General features: G+C 44.0%; 1 protein-coding gene across 2 annotated transcripts in view; it reads right to left on the bottom strand.

Annotated features, from left to right (window-relative positions):
- The window catches only part of LOC138284364 (uncharacterized), a 228,662-nt gene that overhangs the window by 185,510 nt on the left and 18,406 nt on the right, over window positions 1-24,746 (bottom strand). For both annotated transcript variants that reach the window (XM_069223057.1, XM_069223058.1), the window contains exon 2: window positions 475-554. The gene's annotated coding sequence lies outside the window, so the exon portion shown is untranslated. The remainder of the gene's footprint in view (window positions 1-474; window positions 555-24,746) is intronic.

Genomic DNA, 24,746 nt, shown 5'->3' with positions numbered 1-24,746 from the left:
CAGATTTTGGGAAGTTCTAAAGCCCACTGCTATTGCTTGGGACTTGTGATCTTGTTGCCAGTCAACTGATTTTCACTTACTCACAATTTTGCCCAGGAGCAGGTGAGGGCTCAGTAACTCCATGCCCCCCAAACACCCCAGGCTTTATCATCGGGAATTAAGAGGACGTCTCACAACAACAACATTGACAGATATCTTTGCAGGTGCCATTCAAAGGAATCAATGCTCCCCTATGCTAAAAACACTCCTCTCTGAACTATGCTGCATGAACCTCCATCTTGAGTGGATGACAACACTCGAAATAGAAGGTTTGCATCCTACATAGAGAAGACCTGCACTAGATCTTGGGTAAAGTTTTCACCACTTCCGCTGCATGCGCATGACACCAGGAAGGACGCAAGCAGAGAAATATTGCTGTAGCACACTGTACACCTCGTAGAAACACTGACACTATTAACTAGCCATATTAATTACCTGAATTTGTCACAGTCCATAAGAGAGGTGGCAGCTTCCGACCGAGGATCCGCCGCTCATCTACGATGCCTTTGTATTGTCTGCAATGAAGAGCGATGTAAGGGTCAGCTTTTTCTGTGCCTCCTCCCCGAAGTGAGTCAAGCTCACACAGCTAATTCACATGCATTCTAAAGCTTCATTAGCACATGAGCGTTTACACCATTCTTGCATCTGTACTTGACAAATGCCACATCAACACATAGAATCTCGTCCTGCAAGATATCTTTGCTTGAGTCCGTCTCCATTTTCTAGGACTTCCAGATGAGTCCATGTCCTCTAAGACAGCGGTGCTCAGCCCTAGGCTTTCATGTAACAGTCTGATGGATCCTGCAAAGCTCTACTCCTGGTTCACCAAAATTGAGCCAACTGGAATAAATGTCTAGGTCACAATGATTATAGAACAAAGACTGGACTTGATTTATGTGTCCCTGATGACATGGAGCTAGCTGGTAAACGTACTGTTCATGCCGCTCAGCATCCAGAGTGATACATTGAGCAATACTCATCCAGGCTACATCTTTTGCTTGTTCAGCACTTGACTTGTATATCATGGAAACTACAGCAGTAGGACAGGACGTGTAGGGTCACATCTTATGTACATCAGCATCCAAGCACAAATCTCTGGCAATACGCATCTCAGTTTGCACCATCTTTCAGTTGCAGATTGAAAGGCCACTAAAGTGGGAAGCCAGAACAGAGAATTATAAATGGCAAGTGCAAAAAGGGGGGCTTTTGCCATCAAGGGGCTGAGCGTCACCCCACACACAAAAGCAAGGCTTGCGTTGTTTATGTGATAAACAATGTCTTACGATATTTATGTCTATGAGGTCACTTGGACCCCAGTTATCGAGAGCTACACCATTTGCAATCGTCGATTGCATAGGCCCCTGCTCCCGGAGTACCCTGACTGTAGAAGGCGTACAAGCACCAGAGTCAGTACAGGAGCCGTCCTTCCTCCCGCCGGTCTCTCAGACTTTCCAACCAATTCTAAAACTGCAAAAAAAATCTCAATGACATCCTGCTGCCCTTTCCCGCTTAGCTCTCACCATCTGTCTTCTCATCTTAATAAATTTGGAAAGAAAAAAAAAAAAACTACCCAACATCCTGGAACCTTGCCCCATCCTCCTCAATATTATCATGCTGTGCTCCCGGCTCTTAGTGAGAGAGAGAGTAGGGTGCGGGGGATCACGCATGGATCTGTTGGTGCTGATTGCGCAGGGAAAAGACCTCCCCCCACCCGGTCAGCTGTGAGTCTGCACCAACACACAGGAGGCCGGGTGCTATCTGTTCACCATCCCCACCCTCGGATCTGCACAGACCTGTAAAAGATGGTGAACTGTCGGCGCCATTGTGGAGCCTACTGCAGGTCTCCTGAGACTGGAGGGAGGCAGCAGATCAGCTCCCAGGCTTGCATTGCTTCAGAGCCTATTTCCTCAATGCCCAAACTTAAAAACAGTGAAAAAGAAGCATATTCTCACCTGCTCTTATGTCGGTGAATAGCTGTGTTTCTAGTCTGCTATTGTGGATGCCTGTTTCTTTGTAAAACACTACAAGGCGTATCCCTGCGGATAATTATTTAGAGTCCATTCGACTTACTTATTGATGAAGTAACACTGTCACTATGGCATTCAACTTCAATCGTAAGTAAACAAACATCAGATGGTGCCATCAAGACATCTATTTGTGACATTGAGTGGCGTGAACAAAGAGTGCTTTGGCAAGTATACCAGCACGAGTATAATTATTTACAACAGCAAACAAAATAAATGTTAATTTAAATAAAATTAGGTTCAATTATCTATGAATTAAAGGTAACGATGTGTGTGTTTCGGTGAGCAAGCAAACGTGGTGAAGCAGCCTCAGGGCCACAGTTATTTCATATCACCCACCATCTGAGTAGATGGGGATAAGCTCCCAAGTAGAGCGATGGGGAAAGGTCCCATCAATGGATCAAAATCGCCAAATAACGTTTTTATGTTTTTTACCAATGCACCCAGACATTATTATTGCATGCCAGTATCTGACGGTGGATTCCGAGGCTTAAGTAAGTGGGAAATAACTCTGAAATTCAGCACTGCAGAGCGCGCATGACGGCTGATTTCAAGTTACATAATAACCATTGGGTACGGCTCCAGCAGGTCCAGGTCGGTCTCCCATTCACACCTTCCTATGTAAATCCATTGTCGTCACCACTAACTGCCCTCTTCCAATACCATTTGAGGTAGGATGTGCTTAGATAAATGGGCTCCTGCGTAGCTGAGGTACCGCTTAACAGGGATGGATGCATGAGACGGCCCCTTTTTAGGGCTTCACAACCTACTGTATTATATCAGGGCACGTGTCTAGCCCTTAAAACCTTGATGAGGCTAGAAAGCACTCCACTTTTCACCAGTTGCTGGATGCCCTTTCATAGGTATATGAATGAAAAGATTTTGAATGTGGTAAAAACTGCATCAGAGATGTTGACTGAGGTGCATGAGATTCGTAGACATGTGCAAAACATGACGTGTGCTTCGTTGCACATGAAGTGTTGCAGAAAGTGAGAGAAGAGGTGCAGCCTATGTATGTGTGTGTGGTGTTGCAAGATTGCCATGGTTTCTCTCAAGAGAGTCATTAGTGTGAGTGATCCACTTTATATAAAAGAAAGGGCTATCTTTCTTCTATGCCATGAGCTCTTAATTCATTCAGACAAATGACATGTTCTGCCTTACCTTTAGAGTCAGAATCAAGACCTAGTTCTAGACTAAACCAGGCTTTAGGTACTAACTTCGGGAAGATACTAGTGAATCTATCTGCAATTGCTATCAGAATGCCCCAAAAACTACAGGTTGATGGCTCAAACCCAATTTATAAAAAACAGACTGCTCAGCAGACATTCATTCTTCAAATGCTTAAAACTCGGTTGAGCACAATCTTGTGATCAAGCCACCTTCCTACAGAAGTATGCTAGGTCAGGGAGCAGCATTTAACTAAGAACACTTGGCCTATTTGTCACATTTCTGTCAGACACCTATTACCCCACTTCCAACATCTGCATTTTGGAAAAGCCACTATGAATACACTTTGCATAGATTGTTCCTCTAAAGAGAAGTAGCCACTTTCAAGCATTTCGAATGGGTTTGCTCTTAAGCTTAGCAATTCTGATCAGGTACCAGCTTGACTACAACTTTTTTTTAAGTAGCTGTACACTGTGTAGGCCTCCTATTTACATTTGCATCCCATGTGTACACCTAAGCAATCCTAGGGCACCACATTGTTTATTATTGTATTGAATCGTGTTAAGTGTCTCAAGTGTATCCTTAGGATCTGGGAACTAAATGAGTGGCATGGGTTGGTTATGCTTGTGAGTGCCTATGGGTTTGGAGTAGAGTAGTCTGTTGGCCACCTCAGAACACCACACCTAGGGTACCTGTGTCTTTAGGTCTCTTTCGGATGCTGGTTATCGTGTCACATTGGACCAAGCCTCCTTTACATGTAGAACCCTGGACTGACCAAAAAAAAAAGACAAGCTCCAGGCACACCTATGTGTTTGAAAAACTGCAAAGGACTAACGCTGGCCATTTCACACCTATTTCAAAATGCCAGGTTTTGAGGGTCAGTATAGACTGTCTAACTGCAAGAACAAGACGACCCTGAGATTGTCAGATCTAATATTCCTAGCATCTCAATCTAGACCAGACTTCATGGGAAAATAAACAAATGCTGTATCACTGGACAAGGATGACTAGCCAAATTCTAAACCCGGGTCCGCACACCAACCTGAAGAATTTTCGGAGGACAGCACAATTTCTCACATCTCTTATCCACATTTACCGCATTTTAATTAAATGTTAGAACATCATAAACAAATATCATCTGAAATGCACAATGTGTCGTGAAGTATTTTTTATTAGTAACTCCAATGGTGATTTATTTAACAATAATCTGGCACAGCACCACCATGTCTTAACACCCTTTAGATGTGAACTGAAAACCGAGCAATACAAAAGGATGCAGCAGCAACAAAAATAAGATGCAGGCTCATTGAACATACATACTCTGGAAATGGGTAAACGCAAGGGCAATTTTAAGACAGTTGTGCTTAGAGGCACGTGCTAAACACAATGGAAAAACCCAGACACGGTTGAAACCTTACTGCATGCTATTGCTCTTAGATTTAGCATTTTGTGTAAATAAATTGGGAATAATTTGCAATAATTCGTTTTTTCACAGGTACTTGCATCTGATTTCTACCAGCCTTTTGTTGATGAGAACCGTTTAAGGTAATTATGATATTGTGTAGTATTAGTGCATGTCTTTAATTGTATTAATGAAAGAACAGCATGGCAACCCAATTTCCTCATATTTGTCATTACCTCACTGCTCTACCCGAGCCTGGAAGCGTAGTGTGTGCTAGACCGAACATGGATAAGTCCCCTGTGACAGAGAGCATTTCCAAGGGAATGTGACAAACACAGGTCCACAAGCATTCACCATTCTAAAACTCACAGGAAATAACTGACTTTAGAGAAAGCACATACCTGAATGGCAAAGACTAAAGTCGCCCTTTTTAGGTCTCGTCTACCACATAGCATAAATTGTCTGGTTGTGAAAGACCCATTGTGAACTTAAATGTGGCTTAAGCCCCCCCATTGCTTATCATTGTTTGACTTTGTCACTTTAATTTGCTTGCTTCTTATTTGATGGCTTCCCTTCCTCTTCATGTGTGTCACTTCCCTGAGCCTATTTACAGTTTTTTACTGGATAACTTGTATACTTCAACTACTCAAATTTAGGAAAAAAAAATATTTTTCATTCAGCACTCCATGTGTTGTCTAGCCATCTCCCTATTGTGCTGCTTGGGTCCCAAATATCTCAACCTGCAGTGTATTGTTCTCCCATTCCTCCAGGGTTGCCTGTAAAAGCACACCAACTGGGATTTTTTTGCTGGTGTATGGCTGAAGAGCGGAATTTAGGCATGGTTTCTGTTTTATTGCGTGCATTTTACATATTGCATTAAAGCACAAGCTTTGACACACGAAGGGCCATATATATGGGGATTTGGCATAGGGCAACACAGCAAGTCACCTTGCTGCGCTACCCTGTGCCAAAGTTAAAGGGCAGGAACGCACCATATATATATGCAATACGGTGCATTCCTGCCCTTTGCCCCTGAACTGGCACAATTTTGGCAGCCTATCACCAACACAGGCATGCCTTGCACCATGGTGCAAGGGTGGCTGTGTTCGCTGCAAGATTGTTTTTGTGCAGGAAGGGGCACCTTCCATCACATTAACAATCCATCGAGGCATTTTCCTCTTTCCATGTGTACTGCATATTTCTTGTTACGCCTGCCCTGGGAGGTGTAAAGTTTAAACGCATTCCCAGGTTTACAAGTCCTTTTAAATCTGGGAATGCGTCAAAACCCATGGGAGTTGTGTGTGGAAAAGCCATTGCAAAGCCCATGGAATGCCTCACTGGTGCAGAGTAAGGCAAGGCAGCGATTTGCTCTGCTTTGACTTATTCCATAACTATGAGGCCAATCAAAGCCATGCAAAGTGGCTGTGTGGCCTCAGATATGGTTGAGAGGTATGTGTCCCCGCTGCTTCACTAAAAGTGATACAGAGGTGCAAGCCTCTCAAATCTACCCCAAACAAACACTTTTATGGTGCGGGGGAAAGAGCCATCTGCTGCACTCACTCAGCTGGACTCCGAGGCAGAAGGTGTACTTAACAGGGCACCGCTATAGGGTGGTCCATAAATCTGCTCTCTAGGCTACTGCAAAAGACCAAATAGCTGAATCTTGTGGACATTAAATTAAGCGTCTTGATTTAAATTCTGACAGTTTCTTATTCTTTTTAAATTCTGTTTAGAGTTTCCTCAGTGAACAGCATTTAGTAAAAGTTAAATAAGCCATGACATTTATAAAGATTGAAAACATTGATTTTCACATCTGGATCTGAGAGGACATGGGATATGAGTTTTCTTTTCCTCTGGTATTTTGAAATCATTGGCAAAACCAACAGCTCTGCATTTGCGTCAGACAGTCAAGACCTATTGGCTTTGCCAATGCTGGTCTATACTGAACAGAGCCATCCTTTCACCTCTCAGTCAAAGCAATTGTGCTCTAAGAGGCGAACTCCAGGTTTATGGAAATTCAGTTTGGGGAAAACGAAATGAAGGAGAAAAGTTGAGTTTGGAGCACTGGTAGACGAAGAACCTGTGATTGAGTTGGGAAGGGGGATTGCCTCCGGGCTTACTCCTCATTAGCACTGCTGTCCTTTCTATGTGGTGCAGCCACTTGTGAACTGGAGTTACCGCAGTAACGTAACAGAGTGATTAGCCCCCTTGTCTCCAGACTCCTTGTCTCACGTACTCACAGGCCTCGGACTGAATGGGGCCCCTCTGACGAAGGAGCGGCCTGGGCCTATCTTGCACCCCTTATATTGGAACAAATGTGCATCGCCTCGACAGGCCTCGCAATGCACTTACTACAGCAAGCTATTTATAGCAGAGGTTTACATTAGTGAGGAGAATTGTGTCTGTATATAGTGTGGACGCGCCCTGGTTCAAAAATAGAGCGAACGTTTATCGGTTAAAAATAAGACTTTACAAGAAAAAAATCCCCTCCACTACCCTGGGAACCTGGCTGCTCGGGCCGCAGCCGCTGCATTTTCCGTGACATCACCACCGTGTCCAGCTGGATTACCCTTCTGTGGTTCCTTGAAGTATGTGTGGAGAGCTATGTGCAGCAGAAAGCTTACATCATCCCATATCTGCCCTACTGATGAGCCTGACCATATCTGGACAGCGTTCTGGAAATCAAAACTCTTCAAAATACAGTCAAGCGCTTGGCAGGGCCTGCGCTGGAGCTCCCAAACCTACTGCATATCCCAGGTGGGCCCACACTCCAGCCAAGAGATAGAAACGAGCAATGAGGCAAAAGGATTTTCACACCTGGTGTTTTATAGGCAGGGTGAAGGAAGCTTACAGATAAGAAATAAGAATTCGTCCTCTATGGGACGAGTTCTCTTAATTTTTCTTATGGTATTTCCTTTAGAAATTTGCAGATTAGCATGACATACTGAATGTGCCTTCCATACCATGGAATTTACCCTCTCGGTGTACTTGTGTTCCACACTGGCCTTTCTTGGTTTCCAAATCTATTAGCATATATGGCTTCATTTCCCTTTTTGTCTAGGCAAATCATGTTTTCCTCCACAGTATTTTCACCTTATGTCTAATCTTTCTTTGCCTTTTATGTACTTTGTATAGTAAAGGATTCTGTTATGGTTCAGGGTTCTACATCTTATCAATAAATCACGAAAAATAACATTTCACGCATTTAATAAACTAACTTCTACCCAGTGATCCCATCTGCTTTTGTCCGGCCTATAAAATGTCTACATCTCCACGTGACCAGACTGACACCGTCCGCGTGGCAGGGCAGCTCCTGCTCGCGCCGTGCCAGCCAGAGGCCATACTGCGGCACAGTCGGGAGTCAGGAGACTAGCACAGGGGTTCACAGGTCTGGGAATGCCTCCCGGACTCTCAGACACAGTTCACCATTAAGTCTGTCTTTGGGTTTGCACCTCTACTAAGTTCTCCTGTACACCAGATCACAGTAGATTAAGAGGCATTCATAGTGCTTAATTTGAAAATAATAACGTGCCGGTGCCCAAAGCCCTCCTCTTACACACGCGCCTGCTGCAATTAAATGTGCGAGCTAGGTAGTTATTATACATGGGACACTATTATAGTCTATCAATCAAGTTTTGATATACCACATATCCTGCAGATCATTAACTCATGCATTTCGACGGCTCTCAATGTGATGAAGAAAGGGGAAATAAAACAATTGCCTGCGGTTACAGTCTTTTCCAATCAAGGAAGGTGGTACTGACCTAAGTTTTTCTTGTTTTACATTGTGCAGCTCAACCACTAGATAGGCAGCACTAACTCTTGTTTACATCAAAGGCAATGCTTTGTCTTTAATGAGGTTATAGTGCAGATGACAGAAGCCACATGAAGGCTCGGTTTGTTTGGGCTTGAGGAGCCAAGAGAACCTCCGGCTGAGCCAGAGAGTCAGGAATCTGGTTAGAGCTTGGCTTGACCCTTCAGTGACTCACCCACCTCTAGCATCTAATGTCAGTTAAGGTGACAAAGGCATAAGGAGGACATTATTTGACCACAGGATCAAACAATTCGGTGAAGCAGGAGTACCAACAACACAGTGCAGGACTCCTTGTTTCAAAGTTCAATACTTCTTCAGTACAATGAGTCTAGGTGTTCCCTCCCCATGACTAAAAAACAAATGATGGATAGGTTACAGTACTGTTTAACTTACTACCATTGCTTAGTTTGATTTAATTTATTCCTACCTTAAAAAAAAAAAAAAAAAAAAAAAGTGATTAGCCAAGATCTTCCAATTTGTCAGAAGGGGAGGCTAGATTTAATAGGACATTCAATCAATCAGCATCTAAGCGCAATTACTCAAGTGAGGTTCAGGGTCTCAATGTGTGGTGGCGAGGTAGGGGAATGAGCGTCCCCCTGCTCTTGTTTTTCTGATGCGGGGTACTTCGGCGAGAGAGAGCTGGGCTGAGCATATGGTCCTGTGGGGTACGCAGAATTTCAGTCGCCTGTTCAGGTAGGCTGGTCCGGTGTCGTGGAGGGCTGGGTGTGTGGATGAGGATCTTGAAGGTGATTCTTTTCTCTATGGGGAACCAGTGTAGTATGCACGGGTGCTTGGAGATGTGACAGTGTTTGGGTAGGTCGAGGCACAGTCTGGCAGCTGCTTTCTGGATGTTCTGTAGTTTGTGGGTGAGTTTCTTGTTTATTCTGGTGTAGAGCGCATTGCCGCCGTCCAGTCTGCTGGTAATGAGGGCATGTGTAACGGTCTTTCAGTGCTCGAGGGGGATCCATTTGAATGTCTGGTGTAGGAGGCAGACTGTGCGGAAGCAGGTGGATGCAACCGAGTTGATTTGGTGGTCCATGTGGAGTTTGGAGTCCAGGATAATTGAGGTTGTGGGCTTGGTTTGTGCAGGGGGCGCACCAGGAGTCATTCCACACGTTGGGTTGAGGGCCCATGATGAGTACTTCAGTTTTGTCTGCATTGAGTTGTAGGCAGCTGCTTTTTATCCAGTTGGCGACTGCTTCCATGCCTTCGCAGAAGCTGTCTGGCTGTGTTGGGTTCGTTGGATAGGAAGAGGAGGAGTTGGGTGTCATCAGCGTAGGAGATGATGTCGAGTCCGTAGGTTCGGAGGGTGGCAGCTAGTGGGGCCATGTAGATGTTAAACAGAGTGGGGCTGAGGGAGGAAACCAGGGGAACTCCGCAGGTGGTAGGTGTGGAGTCCAAGAGGCAAGGTGTGGGGTCCAAGAGGCAAGGGGTGGGGTGGAAGGGTCTTACTCATTGAGTTCTGCCGGAGAGGAAAGATCAGATCCAGCCGAGGGCCTTTTCTCAGATGCCAGCCTCGTGAAGTCTGCGTATCAGGGTGTGGTGGGAGACCGTGTCAAAGGCTGCCGAGAGGTTGAGCAGGACAAGGGCCGCAGTCTCTCCCTTGTCCAGCAGGGAGTGGATGTCATCTATTGCGGCCAGGAGGGCTGTTTCAGTGCTGAGGATTTTTCTGAACCCAGCACCAAAAAAAAAAAAACAATCACCAACAGGACCCCCACTCACCACCGAAGATACACTGAAGACAATGAGGACCATACACTCTGGGGCCCCCACAGACCCATGCCCCACCACATTTTCAACAGAGACGCTGAAACCATCGCCCCAAAGCTCCGCCTTCCCATCAACTGCTCCCTAGCAGATGCCTCCTTCCCTGACGACTAGAAATACACTGAGATCAACCCTCTCAAACCCTTGGCGGACCCCACTGACATCCAGAACTACAAGCACGTCTCCCTGCTCTCTTTTCCAGTGAAAGTAATCGATAAAGCCATTAACAGCCAACTCGCCACCTTCATTGAAGACCACAACATCCTCAACTCCTCCCAATCTGGCTTCAGAAAACCCTCAAAATAACTCCATGGCTCACAGTCTGCACCATGTACATGCTTTCCTTAGCCTCACCTAACACCCATTTTCTTACCCAACTCAAACCCTGCCTGCAGCAATAGAGCCCTTGGTCACACCACACAAAATACTTTTTGGACACTCAGAAGATGTTCATGCATATCCATGCCTTGGATAAAACCTCCTTCCAACAAAGAACCTCTGTTGAATTTACTTTGCTTTATACCAGAGAGTGGGTGATATGAGAAGCTTGCTGGCTGGGTAGAGTTGAAAATGTGCTTAGGGGATTAATGCACTTTGAATAGTTGACAATGGGTGATATACAAGCACTTCCACAGATATAGGTGGCCCAAGGGTTCATGGAACACCCTTAGCTGCTGAGGATTTAAAAATAAAGAAACAAAATGCCACTGATGGAAGTCAAAGAATGTATGATAATACACTTAAACTATTTTTGTATCTAACTAAATACCATAAAGATTAAGGGGTGGAACTCCGAGAAACCAGCTCAGAAGTTCTTTAGATGCCATCGTGGTTCATTAGATTATGCCGCAGCAGAAATAATATGGGAGACAACTAAATATTACTATAGGGGGAATCAGCATTGCCCAAGTTTCCTTGAGATATTATGGTGAGGACTGGATAGAACAGAGAAGCACACTGCTGCCAGGAAGGAACGGTATAGCACTTCTGTTGACAGGAAAAACATTTTTTACGGAGATTAGACAGAAAACAGTTGAATTCCAAGTTACTGCTGATGCAAAGTCATGTACTGATTGGTTAGACCAAAGCAGAAGTCCCATGATATCCCAAAAAAAGGAGGCAACAACCTGGAGCCTAGTAATTCAGAAATCAATGGCATGTTCATCGTGTACAACTAGAAGCTATACATTTCTTGTTTTGTGTTCAAACTCAGGAATGTCACTGACTTCTTAGACTGATGCACTTGAGTCAGATATCCAGTGGGCCACTGACACACAGGGAGGTAAGAGACAAGAACTAGGGGTTCATAACACTGGTCCACTATCTGCAAATGTAGATCACTTCGGCTCAGCCAAAATAAATCTTTTGCTAGTTTGTCGCGGCTCACAACGTGAAGGAGCGAGGCGGTGCGCGTGGGGATTTTTGGGTAAATAAAAATTAAATGAAAAAGAAATAAAACCTCCTCTGTCGCACACCGATCCTCTATCCCTTGTCACTGATGCAGGCACAGGCTCCCAGACTGCCCTGTGGCCACTCCGGATGCTGCTCTTCACCCCGTGGCCCCGCCCCTTTAAAAGAAAAGGATAATAAAGTTTATCCTTTTCTGTAAAATGTTTTGCAACACTTCTCCACCCTAATGGAGGAGCTTACCCTGGCTAGTTTCCAAGGTCGAAGTAGCTCGCATTTGAGATGAGAGGGACGTCCAAATGAGTTTTAGATGCTATGTGTTGCAAATCTCTTCCAGCATCTCTTTGGTCTCCCACTAGTCATTCTACCTTTAGGAAGGAAGTAAAATCTGTTCGTTCCTGGCCCAGATGAGAATCTTCTGCACCGACTGTTCCTATTCAGGGCTCACTGTTGAGGGTAATGTACATGCTAGAAGTATGCGTTCATGCAGTCATTGATTCTTTGAATTGTGCCTTCCAAACTCAATGACATCACTGCCATCTTCTATAGAAGCCGGAAGAATTACATGGTGCACATCAACTGACACTGCAAAATAAAGCTTTACTTAAAAGAACCTTGCCACCTACATTAAAGTAACTAATATCTTTTCTGTTAAAGCCCAGGGAGCTCAGCAACAGATGCTCCTCATAAGGCTCTTTTAATTGAGTAACACAGATAAGATCCTAGCAAAGATATTTACAAATACATTATTCAGTAAATTTTTAGCTACAGAGCAGGCTTTGTTTCGTCCACAGATCCGCCATGTACAACCTGCATCATCTTTTTAGATTACAAGAATGACAGTTTACCTAAATTTCATTGTCATTTTTCTCTTTTGTGCCTTGAAATTCGCCTTGAATTTTGGGTTTATCTGTCTGAGACTGCTCCCAGTACAAGGATCTCAAACAGCTTCTCTTATGCTCTTCACGGAGCTCCTCGGTATACCCTGGGAAAAACGCTCTCCTTGCTGTTTAGTTTAAGAGATATCCCCTTGACTTGATCTCAATACTGCCTGTTCCTGGTCGGTGGCAGTCTATATAGATTTTAGAGGTAACTGATGACCCCATCTCAGGGAAGATGCCTACATCTCATGGAAAAATTCAGACATCCCTGGTATTTGGGACACACTTCCCTTTTAAAGAGAAATGGTCTTGAACACCCGAGAAAATCTGAATGGAGAGTGTGAAAGCCATCACTGAAGTATCAACGGTCATGAGCATTCCTTCGTGTTCATCGAGCATAGATGCTGCACAGAAAACAGCCAGATCATCCCTCTCATCTTCTTCTCCATGGGGATGCCTGGGTGGGCTACACAAAGATTCATGCCAGGGTAGCTTCTCTTGGAGAGGTATCTATTTGGCGACCCAGGGTCTTGTGAAACAACACCCTCGCTGGCAAACAGCCAACAGGAAAACTCTCACAAAACCAGACTCCGACCCATTGGCTGGCATTGAAAGAGTGAAGACTGCAGCTGTTATGATTGCTCAACTGTCAGAGGCTGGGATTATAACCAATATATAGTCCGAATTCAGCACTTTGAACACCACCACTGCAGGATCTCCATGGTTTTGATGGTGCCTTCCTGAATATTGGCTCATCTGTGTGCTTCCTTTCTCCTTCAGGAGAGGACTAAACGTGAAGCTCTGCAGGTCACTTTCTGGCCTGCCACAGCTGACTTGTATTTTCAGGCATTTCAGGGGTCCAACACCTGACTGACCTGAGCACTGCGAGGATCCAGAGATGTCACACTCATCTTCAATGCCATTTTGTGTGCCCTTCCGCCTCCATAAGCAGATACCATTAAAAAAAAAAAATACACAACTGAGCCCACCCTGACGCTCCATCATAAAGAATGACTTTCCCAGTACACAGTTATATGATCTGGTATTGTTGCCCAGCTGGCGACCTGAAATATAATCACTCTAAAGCACAGTCAGTCGCTAACAATAAATCAGGAGTCAGCCCTGATGTATCAATCAATTGTTGACATTTCTTGACTGTGATAAACTGTTTAAGAGATATTGATGTTTTAGGTTTAAGGATACTGACTCTACCCAGTTAGGGTATGACGGGCTTGTGCCACAAAGTGTTGGATTTCTTCTATCATGAAGATTAGATTCTAGGGTATAGACGTCAGAGGTACGGGTACATTGGGAGAAACATAGAACCTCAACCCTCAGCAACAGCAATTGAGGTGTAATGATTTAAATAAGTTTAGTGTTGTTTTTATTATACTATTTTTGCTCTCTGGCATACCACAAATGGTAAACAGTTTTAGTGTGAGACTATGTAGGTGATTCTGTAGGACCACTTCTTAAAGTTAAGAGCTGTATATTCTATCCAAGGCGCCCCAGGGCTTCTTCACAGGCTTCCTTGTTACATTATTTTAGCACTCTGGACAGCTCCAGAGCTGTCCCGTGGAAGTCTATCAAAAGTAGGCAAACATAGCAACTACAAAATATAGTGTCTCTGCCCTAGGCCTTGTTACTATTGCCCTCCATATATTTCTTTCCATAGGTTCCTCCTCATACCCTTCTAACCCCATGAGAAGGAAATAAGGGGCTTAAATTGGGTCAAAAGTTTAACCCTATGTTGTCAAAGATAGTCATGCTTCTAAAGGCATTTTCGTGGACTGACATTAAGGAGCCATCTAGGATGCCAAACTCTGTGGTAATACTGGTTCACTGTTTGCTACGAGGCATGATTGAGTGTAGAACTTTAGGTCTCACCTACAGACAGTGTTTAGGACAGTACTAATACTTACAGTGGGATTTGGGTGAGCCCAGAGCTTACCACAGGTTGGTGTTGTCAATCTAAATTCTTGTGTTCATCCCTTCTCTGAAACATCTTCTACAATCCATTTAAATGAATGACGTGTGCACATACACTGCTCATTCAAGGAACTACTTTTTTCTTTCAGCACTCCATGGGAGTGCATGTGTTTTCCTGCTCTCTCCCTCATGTACTACTTTTTCCTCTCAAATATCCACCTCCCGGCTCGTTCATTTTTTTATTCTTTTAAATCATTTTCCTGTAACTACCTCTATTCTTCTCCGCCCCTCCACATTGACTTCTCCCCCACCTGCTCCTCCCTGATCTTGTAACGGGGCAGTCCTTTTAAATAAATGGTTTGTTAAAAATAAATAACAGTTTGAAGGGCAGCTGCAAAAAAGATCAGAGTATGTTTTTCTTGTTTTCATTACGTCTTCTAGGTTGGCATCTTCCATCTTGGAATGGTAAAAAAAAAAAAAAGCAAAATGGCCCTACATATGTACACGTCATCACATGGAGCTGTCGTAGAGTAAATCAGGCAAATATTTTTGCTGATGACTTTGCACAGTACTTACACTCTATGATCCGGTGGAATGGATGTATATGTTAAAATGTCAATAAAGCGATTTAATCTTAATCAGGCCATTCCAATTACTTTTACCTACTTTCCAACTACACTACCTTCTGGCCGTCTCCTCACCTATTCAGTCTCTAACCACTTGTTTTTAACCACACAGCTTTCTGTCTGCCGTTTTTCCACCACTTAAAACTATGTCTATCTCCAGGTATTCCTAAACTGTCATGCTGACTCTTAACTGACTATGTTCGTAAATCTTGAAACGTTCTTGTAATTGACTGAATCATTTGTTTCCTATTTATTCACAACCATCTCCATCTTCTGCAGTCTGCCCCCGTGCACTCCACTCAGCGATTGTTCGATTACGTATTGTATTCATTACATTTGTGCACCCTAAGTACTGGTCTGCATCCCCAAAACGTAGCTACATTTGATGTAGTCGACCTGCCCCATCTTTAACAGTCCCCCCCAATGCTTAATTTGTAAATAAAAATGTGCCGGTGCCCAAAGCCCTCCTCTTTAACACGCAGGTGCTGCAATTACATATGCGAACACGGAATACAGAGGAAACATAATCCTGAAACCATCTCGGGCCTCTAATCTATTTACAGTCACTCACTGCCTCTTCCGCTCACACTTTTAGGTTTCTGCTTTTTACTCCCCATTGTGACGCTTTTTCGTTTTTCTCTTTCGCCGTCTTTCCCATGTGTCTTTTTCTCGCAGTAAATGCTTGAGGCAGGAAAATAAGTGCCGGCCCTCAAAAATAAGTGCTGGTACCACACACCGGAAACTAGCACAAATTAAGCACAGTCTCATCTCTTTATTGATGGCACTGCCCCTCCTGCAGCCCTCTGCTTACCTATGCAAATTATTCTTTCTGTCTCATTCTGGTCTCCGCACTCATCTACTTATCTTGCAGTCATCTTTCCCCAAAGATTGATCAATGGGCATCAATTCTTCTCACTATACACCTAATCCTGGTCAACATTTTCTCTTGGCTTCTCATATGTCGATTATAGCTATTTTTTGTTCTCTTAATTTTTCACACTTCTGCTGCATATTAAAATCCCCTACTGTGACATTGCTATTGGGCCCCGAATGAGTCAGCAATTCCTCAATCATAATTCATAGAAAATTGAAATCAACTATTCAAACCTTGGCTAACCCATCTCTGTTGGCTTCGATAATCTTGTTTCCAATTGATATTTTTGCCTTTCCACCTTCTACCAGAAATCTTGGAATGCTATTTGATACCTCGACCACAGTTACTGCAGCTATATACCAGTTGCTCAGTATCAAAGATATGCCACTTTTTCTTGTTTCATATCACTAAGCTGTTCAAACACACTTGTCATCAAGAAAGTGAACTAATGTAAACTACTGAAGGATCCCCCACAGCATGCTTTCTCCCCCTTGACAAAGTGATCCACTTTGCGACAATTCACCATTCACTCTTGCTTAAACCACCTCATCGTAGCTCACTGAAGACAGGTCACTGGGGGTGTTCACAATTTGTGGTTTGATCTCTAGCACCTGGCAGGGATGCTCTTAACATTCACCATACCATTCATAGACTTTGAGAAGGCTGGGGGTTCCTCCTCTCGGTGCTCCGGCGGGCTGGGTTTGGACCAAGGTTTTGCCGAATGGTCCGGGCCCTGTCTACTAAACCTACGGCTTGTGTACAGGTGAATGGAGTCTTATCTTAGGCCTTTCCTATCCACCGTGGAACGCGACATGGTTGCCCCCTTTCTCCTCTCTGGTCATTGAGCCCTTGGCAAGAATGATAAGGGAGGACCCAATATATCGAGGATGGAAGTGGGGCCCCTCGTGTGAGGACCGAGTGGCCCTATATGCGGACGATGTCCTGTTATACATGGAGAATCCGGGAGTGACCAGTCCTCGAAGTTTCTATCTGCTCTGATGCTTTGAGGAGGTCTCCGGGCTCAAGATGAACCCCGCCAAATCAGTGTTGGTCCCCCTAGCATGATCGCGGGAGTGCTTTGACTGGCAAGAGGTGGTGCCTCTGCGCAGGTTGAGTTTTAAGTACCTTGGGATATGGGTCGCACTGCTCCCAGAGCTATCCTGGGCCCTGAACCAGACGTCGCTTGTATCTCGCGTGCAGGAGGATCTTCAGCGGTGGCAAACAGGAATGTCTTGGGCCGTGTAGCTCTGTAGAAGAAGATGATGATGGTCCTGCAGCGTCTTTTATATGTGATCCAAAACCAGCCGTTTGAGATTCCCCGCTCGTGGTAGAAAGCTGGAGGGAATCACTACCTCCTTCCTGTGGGGAGGGGTGCAACACCGGGTAGCATCCCGGAGCTGTCGCAGAGGGGTGTATGATGGGGGGCTGGGCATGGCTGATCCATACCTGTATTATCTGGCGACGCAGCTCCTAGTGGTTCACGATTGCTTCAATGGGGGTTGGTCAGACCCATCATATCCGGTGGAGCTGGACACACTGGGGTTCTCCTGTATCCTAGACATCCTCTATGGCGTGCCGATCCCCAGAGAGCTAGAGCCAACCACCAGGGTGGTTTTTCTAGCATGGCACGTGGCACTAAGGCATGCCGGGTGGAATAAAGTGGTCACTCTGCAAACTCCACTGTGGCACGGTAATTGGTTGAGAGAAACAGCCACGCTGGGCGGCTTCACGAAGTGGGACACACTGGTCATTTCCCTGGTGAGTGACGTATGGAAAAGGAACACAATGAAGTCCTTCCAGGAATTACAATTGTCCCCGAACCAATTCTTTAGTTATCTCCAACTCTGGCATGCCATAGGTATGCACCTGACCGAAGCGGACCCCATACCGGAATTTAATCCAATCGAGGCTAAAATACTCAAGGGAAGTTTGGGGAAGAATGGAGTCTCCTAAATTTACAGAATGTTAGTAAACAATGCACCTGGGGATCTAGGTCACCTCAGGGGTGGATGGGAGAGGTGGGTGGGACCGCTTGATGATGTTGAGTGGGCGGAGGCATTGATGGCTCCCAGAGTGCTGGCGGTGTCGGCAAGGTTGAGGGCGATACAATTCTACTTCTTACACAAAGCATATCTGTCTCCTGATAGGTTGCACAAGATGGGTATCCGAAACTCTGCCCAATGCCCACGGTGCGATAGGGGCCCGGCCGATTCCTTGCAAGTGGTATGGTCTTGCCCTGTGATCAGAGTGTATTGGGGGAAATAAATCATGAGCTGAACAGGGCTATGGGAAAATCGCAACTGCTGACCCCAAAAATGGTGCTACTGGGTGCTATGGAGGACATGGAGGGGTCTAGAGCGGATAAGGCTTTGGTCGGAGCGGCCACACTGGTGGCAAAGAGAGACATTGCAGGCGCATGGATCACCGCCAGGGGCCCCTCCCTTCAGAAATGGACGGGGGTGGACTGGTGTGCAGCCCAAGAAAAAGTGGTATATGAATCAAGGGGGTGCCCCCGAAAGCATGAGAAGATCTGGGGGAAATGGACGGGATTACTAGGTTAAATCTGCTCTTGTGACTGTATACCTGCACTTTCCTTCTCTTTGTATTATTCGGATATATAGCTTCAGCGAATCCCAATGTGTTCCATATATAGAAGAGACAGAATAGAATTGATAACCCAGTCGGTACAAACACAGGCTAAGACAAGTGTGTTCTTTGTGTATTTTACCTGTTCTTTTCTTTAAAAGCAATAAAAACGGGCTTATAAAAAAACATTCACCATACCAAGTCCAGTGCTCTGTCAATCTTTTGCCGCCTCAATGTTCTTTCGACTCCCTACACACAACCTTGCTATCACTCATTCCATCTGCTCATCCTGCCTCTTTGAACTGCCCTCTCAATTAATATCAGATCTACACCCTCCCATCATCTCTACAAACGCTTACAAAATTCTCCTCAACTGTGACTCTTCTGTGTACGAGCAAGCCCTCCTCAAGCCTATCCTTTTTCGCTTTCCAATTCATTGACTTCACACAACTTAATGTTTGAAACACTGACTATTTGTAATAATATACACTACATTAAAAGGGGGAGGGGAAGGTGAGGCCAGCTTTTGATAATTTTTTCACAGCTGGGCAAGCATTTTCAGGTTCGTATCAGACTTAACGACCTAGCAGTCAAGTAGAACACGCCGTGGCAATACTAGAAGAATGTAAAACCAGTATTAGACCCTGCATTAATGCTGACACCAGAAATCAAAACCTGGAACACAACCGGTTTAGATTAGAAGGGAAAAAAAAAAAAGTCTGTTGGCTGGCCTGGAAATACCCTCCTGCCGTCCTGTCTCCCTTCTGTGCTCTGCATTACACATCTGAAGAACATTATTTTCAAAGCAGTCTTGGAAAAGGGAGATGCAAAATTTGGAAATACTTTTCCGATCACTTAATGATTTTTAAAACTGAAAACACCGGTTACCACCGATTTGTGTGACAGGTGTGTATGTGCTGGTCTTTGTAGAGCGCAAACCTTGCTCGAGAGCAATGGGCAATGGAGTGATGAACAGGGGGGAATATTATATATATACAAAAAGGGAAAGGCAACATGAAAGTTCAGTAATAAAATGTACTCTTTAGTTTAATACAGATCAGTCATCTGTCCGTGAGTAGTAGGATGGGGAGGAAAACAAACAAAAAAAACAAAAGGGAATGTGTATGTTCTATAAATCAAAAAATATAATTTATTGTTTCAACCATTGGTTCTTCATGATATACAAAAACAGCCTGTGCCCAAGGACACCTCTTACATCAATCCAACCAGATTTAATTTGCTCGTTTCACTAGGACTTGAATTTTACATGTGGGTAGCCTCACTGTACTGTGCAATCTGATGTTTCATTATAGCTTGTTCTCCCTTTCCGTATCTCTTTCCAGACTAGGCTTCTCCAATGAGTAGCTCGCGAGCTACTGTAGCTCTTCGGCTACCTAAGAGTAGCTCTCATGTGCATGCCTCGCTTCTAAATGTGAACCTTTTGCTAGGGTGAATTATATGTATTTTCAAATTGAAATGTGTGTGTCTGCGAAGAAAATGTTTGCATTTTTAGAACTCATAAGCTGATGTGTTTCGAATAATGGTGAATTTTCAAAATATATATTTAAAGCTGATGTTTGAGTGGTAAATCGTGTGGCACTGCACTGGGGAGAATCATTAGTAATAATTACCTTGGTGTCAGGGGCATTGCAGCTATGTCTGATGTATTACCAATGAAGAGGCGTCCACATTGACAATACATTTTTTAAATTACTACTGGCAACCGCCTGATGTACTGAGGTGATCGCTGCTGGTAATTTTTTCATTTTGTGGCCACTAATCTATTCTTGTCTGGTGTAAATTACAATGAAAACACTAATATTAGTTGCTTGAATGATTTTCATTGAACATAAGTAACTTTTTACAGCAAAGGTTGGGGCCCACTGTTCTACATTAACAATATGGGGCTAGTCCGCACTTCCACATTCATCCCCATCTCTGGGTTTCTATCGTTTGGAAGAGTTTCAACATTGTTCATTCAATAGCCTCCCATATTTCTGAATCATATTCCCTGCCCTTCTACAATTAAAATGTGTGCCCCACACCCACCCTGAAGATAAAAGGTCAGCCTAAATTTCCTCTCAGCCCATAACGAACATTCAAGGTAAAACCACCTGATGAAAGAAAATGTACTTATTCCAGGGACCACTCCTTCGCAATGGCAAAGGAGCGTCAACCCCCGGCTAAGACAGGAGCTGTGAAATAAAACAATATTTCATTTTTGTTTTACAGCTGGGAGAGCAGGTCTGGGCCAAGGGGGGGTGGGGGGGAGTGGGGGGGGGAAGAAGAGTGCACCTAAATGTGTGTTTGGCTGGCAGTCTTAGGCTGGCCACACACATGCGCACTTAGGTTACTCGAATTCCGCTGTGTTGAACAGCCAGGCTGGAGAAACTACACAGACCACAGGGCAGCTTCTGAGCAGCAGTCCAAGCCGCTCAGACCAATTCAGACGCTGCATTCATGCTAGGTTAAGTATAAGAGCAGCACCAGAATAGCTGGGAAGCCTGTGCTGGTGTCCCAGTGAATGCTGGGACACCAGAAGAGAAGGAGTGCGAGGCGGTCTGCGGCGTCCGTTAAGTTTTTACATTTTTAAATTTTTTATCCCCCCCCCCCCCCGTCACCATTCCACCCGCCTGCCCCTCCCATTGAGATTTGCAGCTGCCGACCTATTCACATAGGTTTACTCAGCACAAACCAGGCATTGTGCAACCCAGTGCTGTTCAGCAGTAGCACACTACAGGCAGAGCTTAAGTACAATAGGGTGTCACTGTTACATGATGTTTCAAGGATGTGAGAGCAAAGTAATCAAGCAGCGTACATCTTAGCATCAGAAACACAGCCAAACAAACATAAAATTTTTGTACATATATAATGCTATAAAATAGGTGCCGCTTTACAGAGCACCACACAAAAGCGTGACACTCTACATAGTGCTGGAATGGAGTTGAAGTACATAAAGCAGTCAGATGAACAGTAAACCAAATCCACTGAGAGGTGGGAGTTTTTGTGCAGGGCTTTAAGATGACAGCAATAAAATATGGTACTCATATTCTAGTAGGTTGTCATTAGAGAAGGCAGTACAATGCACATAATTACATCATACTCACGTTAGGCAGGGAGGCCCCGACAGTGCTAGTTTTCTGCGACTTAATGTAACCATCATTAGGAAAGAAGTCCAAGTTTGTCATGCCTAACTATGAAGTACTATTCCCACTATCATGGAAATCTCAAGGCTGCGTCGGGGGGAAGTTCCAAAAAGTAATTTCTGCATTGAGTTTTTTTTTTTCCTGACCAAAATGCCTACAATGTAATAAAGCATTGGTGGAAACAGGTTTTCTAACATCACCAAAACACACGGGTTGTAATGAATAGATAAAAACACAAAACTGGATTATTATGCATACTATCTATGCTCCATGAATTTTATCATTTTAGATTGGCACCTAAAAAAAAAAAAAAAAAAAATGAATTTTTTTCAGCATGACCTGGGGCATCATGTTGGATCTGTATTTTAACACAGAGCATGGGCATCGCTGCAAGACTTCAGAATATGTTACTATAACGTCAGTGCAAGTTTAACGTTTTCTCTGTGGCTGACGTCCAATAGCACCAGTGCAAAACACTTTTCATAGAGGCCTTAGTGTAAATCAGACAATTGTACATATTTTGATTGGCTCCTAGCTGGATGGAGGAGATCCATAGCTAGAACCTAAGACAATCCTCATCACAGTATCCACCCACATATCACACATTTTCTTCCCCTCACAGCTTCTTGTGAAGCTCAGTTCTAATGAAGAACTAGAGTGCTGAACTCGCTCAGTTAATGTACCTGCACTGGGAGACATGCTACTGGAGAAGACAACTTTAAATCATCCCCTTTCCTGTACAAAAGGCTGAATATGTTCCTAAAAATGGTACTCGTTTCTGCTGCCACAAGAATCTGTGATGAAGAAGCCCCCACAACACACTTCTTTCCATGTGTTTGCATGTGGTCATTATTTAAAATGTCCCCAGTCAGTGAGAACTGTCAAGGGTTGCACATTGTTCAATGTTTTAAAAAGGATCTTCTTATTGTTCTGTATGAGTAACAGCGTTTTTTAAAACACTGTCGCGTAGGCTCTCATTTTAATTAGACTTCTGGACTTGAGTGGCAGAATCGCCTGCGGTGTGGGAGACTGAGTTTTAACCCACTACAGGTGACACCTGTTGCCCCAATCCGTGTTTTGCTCCAGCTAACTAGCAGTGCCTCATCTCTACCCAAGAGCAGGGATGATTGGGTAGCTGAGCGCATGACACAACTGACTCCTCAGAAAAATCGAGGTTAATCAGATCTCACCCGTTTCTCTCAGCTACATTAGTCTCACATATACAAGGACAAGCAGAGGCAGTATATGTTTCAATAAGTTTTTAATGAAGAAACTACATCTTAGATAATAAAGCATGTATTAAAATAACCAGAACAATATAGCATGACAGGATTACAATTGTGACAAGGAGAGTAAAGCATAGAAATAACGCTACCATATTGTCACTAGAGTCAATAGACTAATTCCTACCTAGGCTATATTAGAGCACAGCATGTTAAGCTCTAGTTCTGCCTTTCAGGTTCCCCTGGGAAGGCACCATCCCCCATACAAGAATATCTTGTTTAAGAACGTAGTGCTGGCCTAACCAAAGACCAGCTAAAGAGAAATAAAACAGGACCCCAAATGTGGGTATTGTTAAAATAAGCAAAGCTGAATAAAATAGATCTGGGTTAAAGAGCACAGCGGCAGGCCTAATGTGCTAAATAACATGCATGGAGCTATAACTAAAATGGCTACACAACAATATTATTGAATTGCCTTCCACTGTAGTCATTTATAATATACAGAGACATTTTAATACTGATGCTAGTAGCCCGTGGGAACAATAGGGACCGGATCAAATGTTGATTTATAGTATGGCTAAAATCTGTTTTTACCCTTTCTATTGTTTCTTTTTGGATCCTCAAAAGCAGGTATTTATTAAAATACATTTCAATTAGGTCAGAAGTGATGGTTCCTTATTACCAAAATAAATTCAACCAGTACGATGCGTGTAACCCTATACCAAAATAGTGACCTAAACAATAGAAACACCAATTTTGTGAATTTCACCCCAAAGTTCAGAAGTCTGATTTTCAAAAGCACTTGTACCTAAGAGGAATGACACTCCCAAGTAGTTTATGACCAGGGTGGATAAAGTCACTCTGATCATTAATTTTTCTGGGAGCACAGATACTACTGGGGTGCCCTCCACCTTGAATAATATTGTTTAAATATGAGAACTACAAATGCATCACCACATGGCAGGCCAGTCTACCCACAACACTCAGGGGGCACTTACAATTGATTTGATAAGCCAATGCAATCATTCTGGCCAATACCTAACAGATGCCAACAGCCACACTACAGATTAAACCTTGCATATCTTTTTCTAGTGGTCCCTCAATTCCTCACTACACACATAGCACCTTTCAGAATCAGTCATGGCAAAGGTATTTGTGAGGCAGAGGACTAAAACGCTCCCACGTCAGTATCTTGCACCATCTAGTAGTTTAAGCCACTGGAATAAAAGTGAACGAATAAAGCGTGTGAATAAACAGTGCAATATTACTCCAACATCTATAGAAGATTTTACAACAAGAGCATGGGACCTTGAAAAAAATGAAGGGCCTGGGGAACAACGCTCCCGCTGATTCCCAGTCCCTCCATCGGCCCTGTTCAGGATCATTACCCCTTTTCACCTCAGAGGTTTTTGCAGAATACGAAAGAGCCTCATACTGACTACTACCAACTTTTCACAGTTTAAGGTACACTTCAGGTCACTTGCACACGCTTTGCCTTTAAAGTAGAAAAACCTAGGGGCAGCATGGTCACTAGTATGCCCAATAGGTCTGCTATTCAGGATTTCAACATGATTCGCTTTCTCCATGAAGACACTTAATCAATTGCTTCCAAAAACGCCTGTTAATCTCCTTTTGGCAATTCTTACACGGCAGCTCGTGATAAAAAGTACCACAATTCTATTACCCATAAACTGATTAGTCTCAAGAAGGCATATGTGAAGCTCTATACTGCAACTGATGTTTTCAAGCTCTACGCTGTCACAATGCCACCTCCACGCTCAGGACACAGCTTCTCCTCCACCCTTATTCGTCATTCCCTTTAGTACCTCCACATAAAGGGGAGGGCTCAATTTAACCTTGC

The sequence above is a fragment of the Pleurodeles waltl genome, chromosome 3_1 (genome assembly GCF_031143425.1).
Source record: "Pleurodeles waltl isolate 20211129_DDA chromosome 3_1, aPleWal1.hap1.20221129, whole genome shotgun sequence".
NCBI lineage: Eukaryota > Metazoa > Chordata > Amphibia > Caudata > Salamandridae > Pleurodeles > Pleurodeles waltl.
This window is presented reverse-complemented; position numbering and strand designations above follow the sequence as displayed.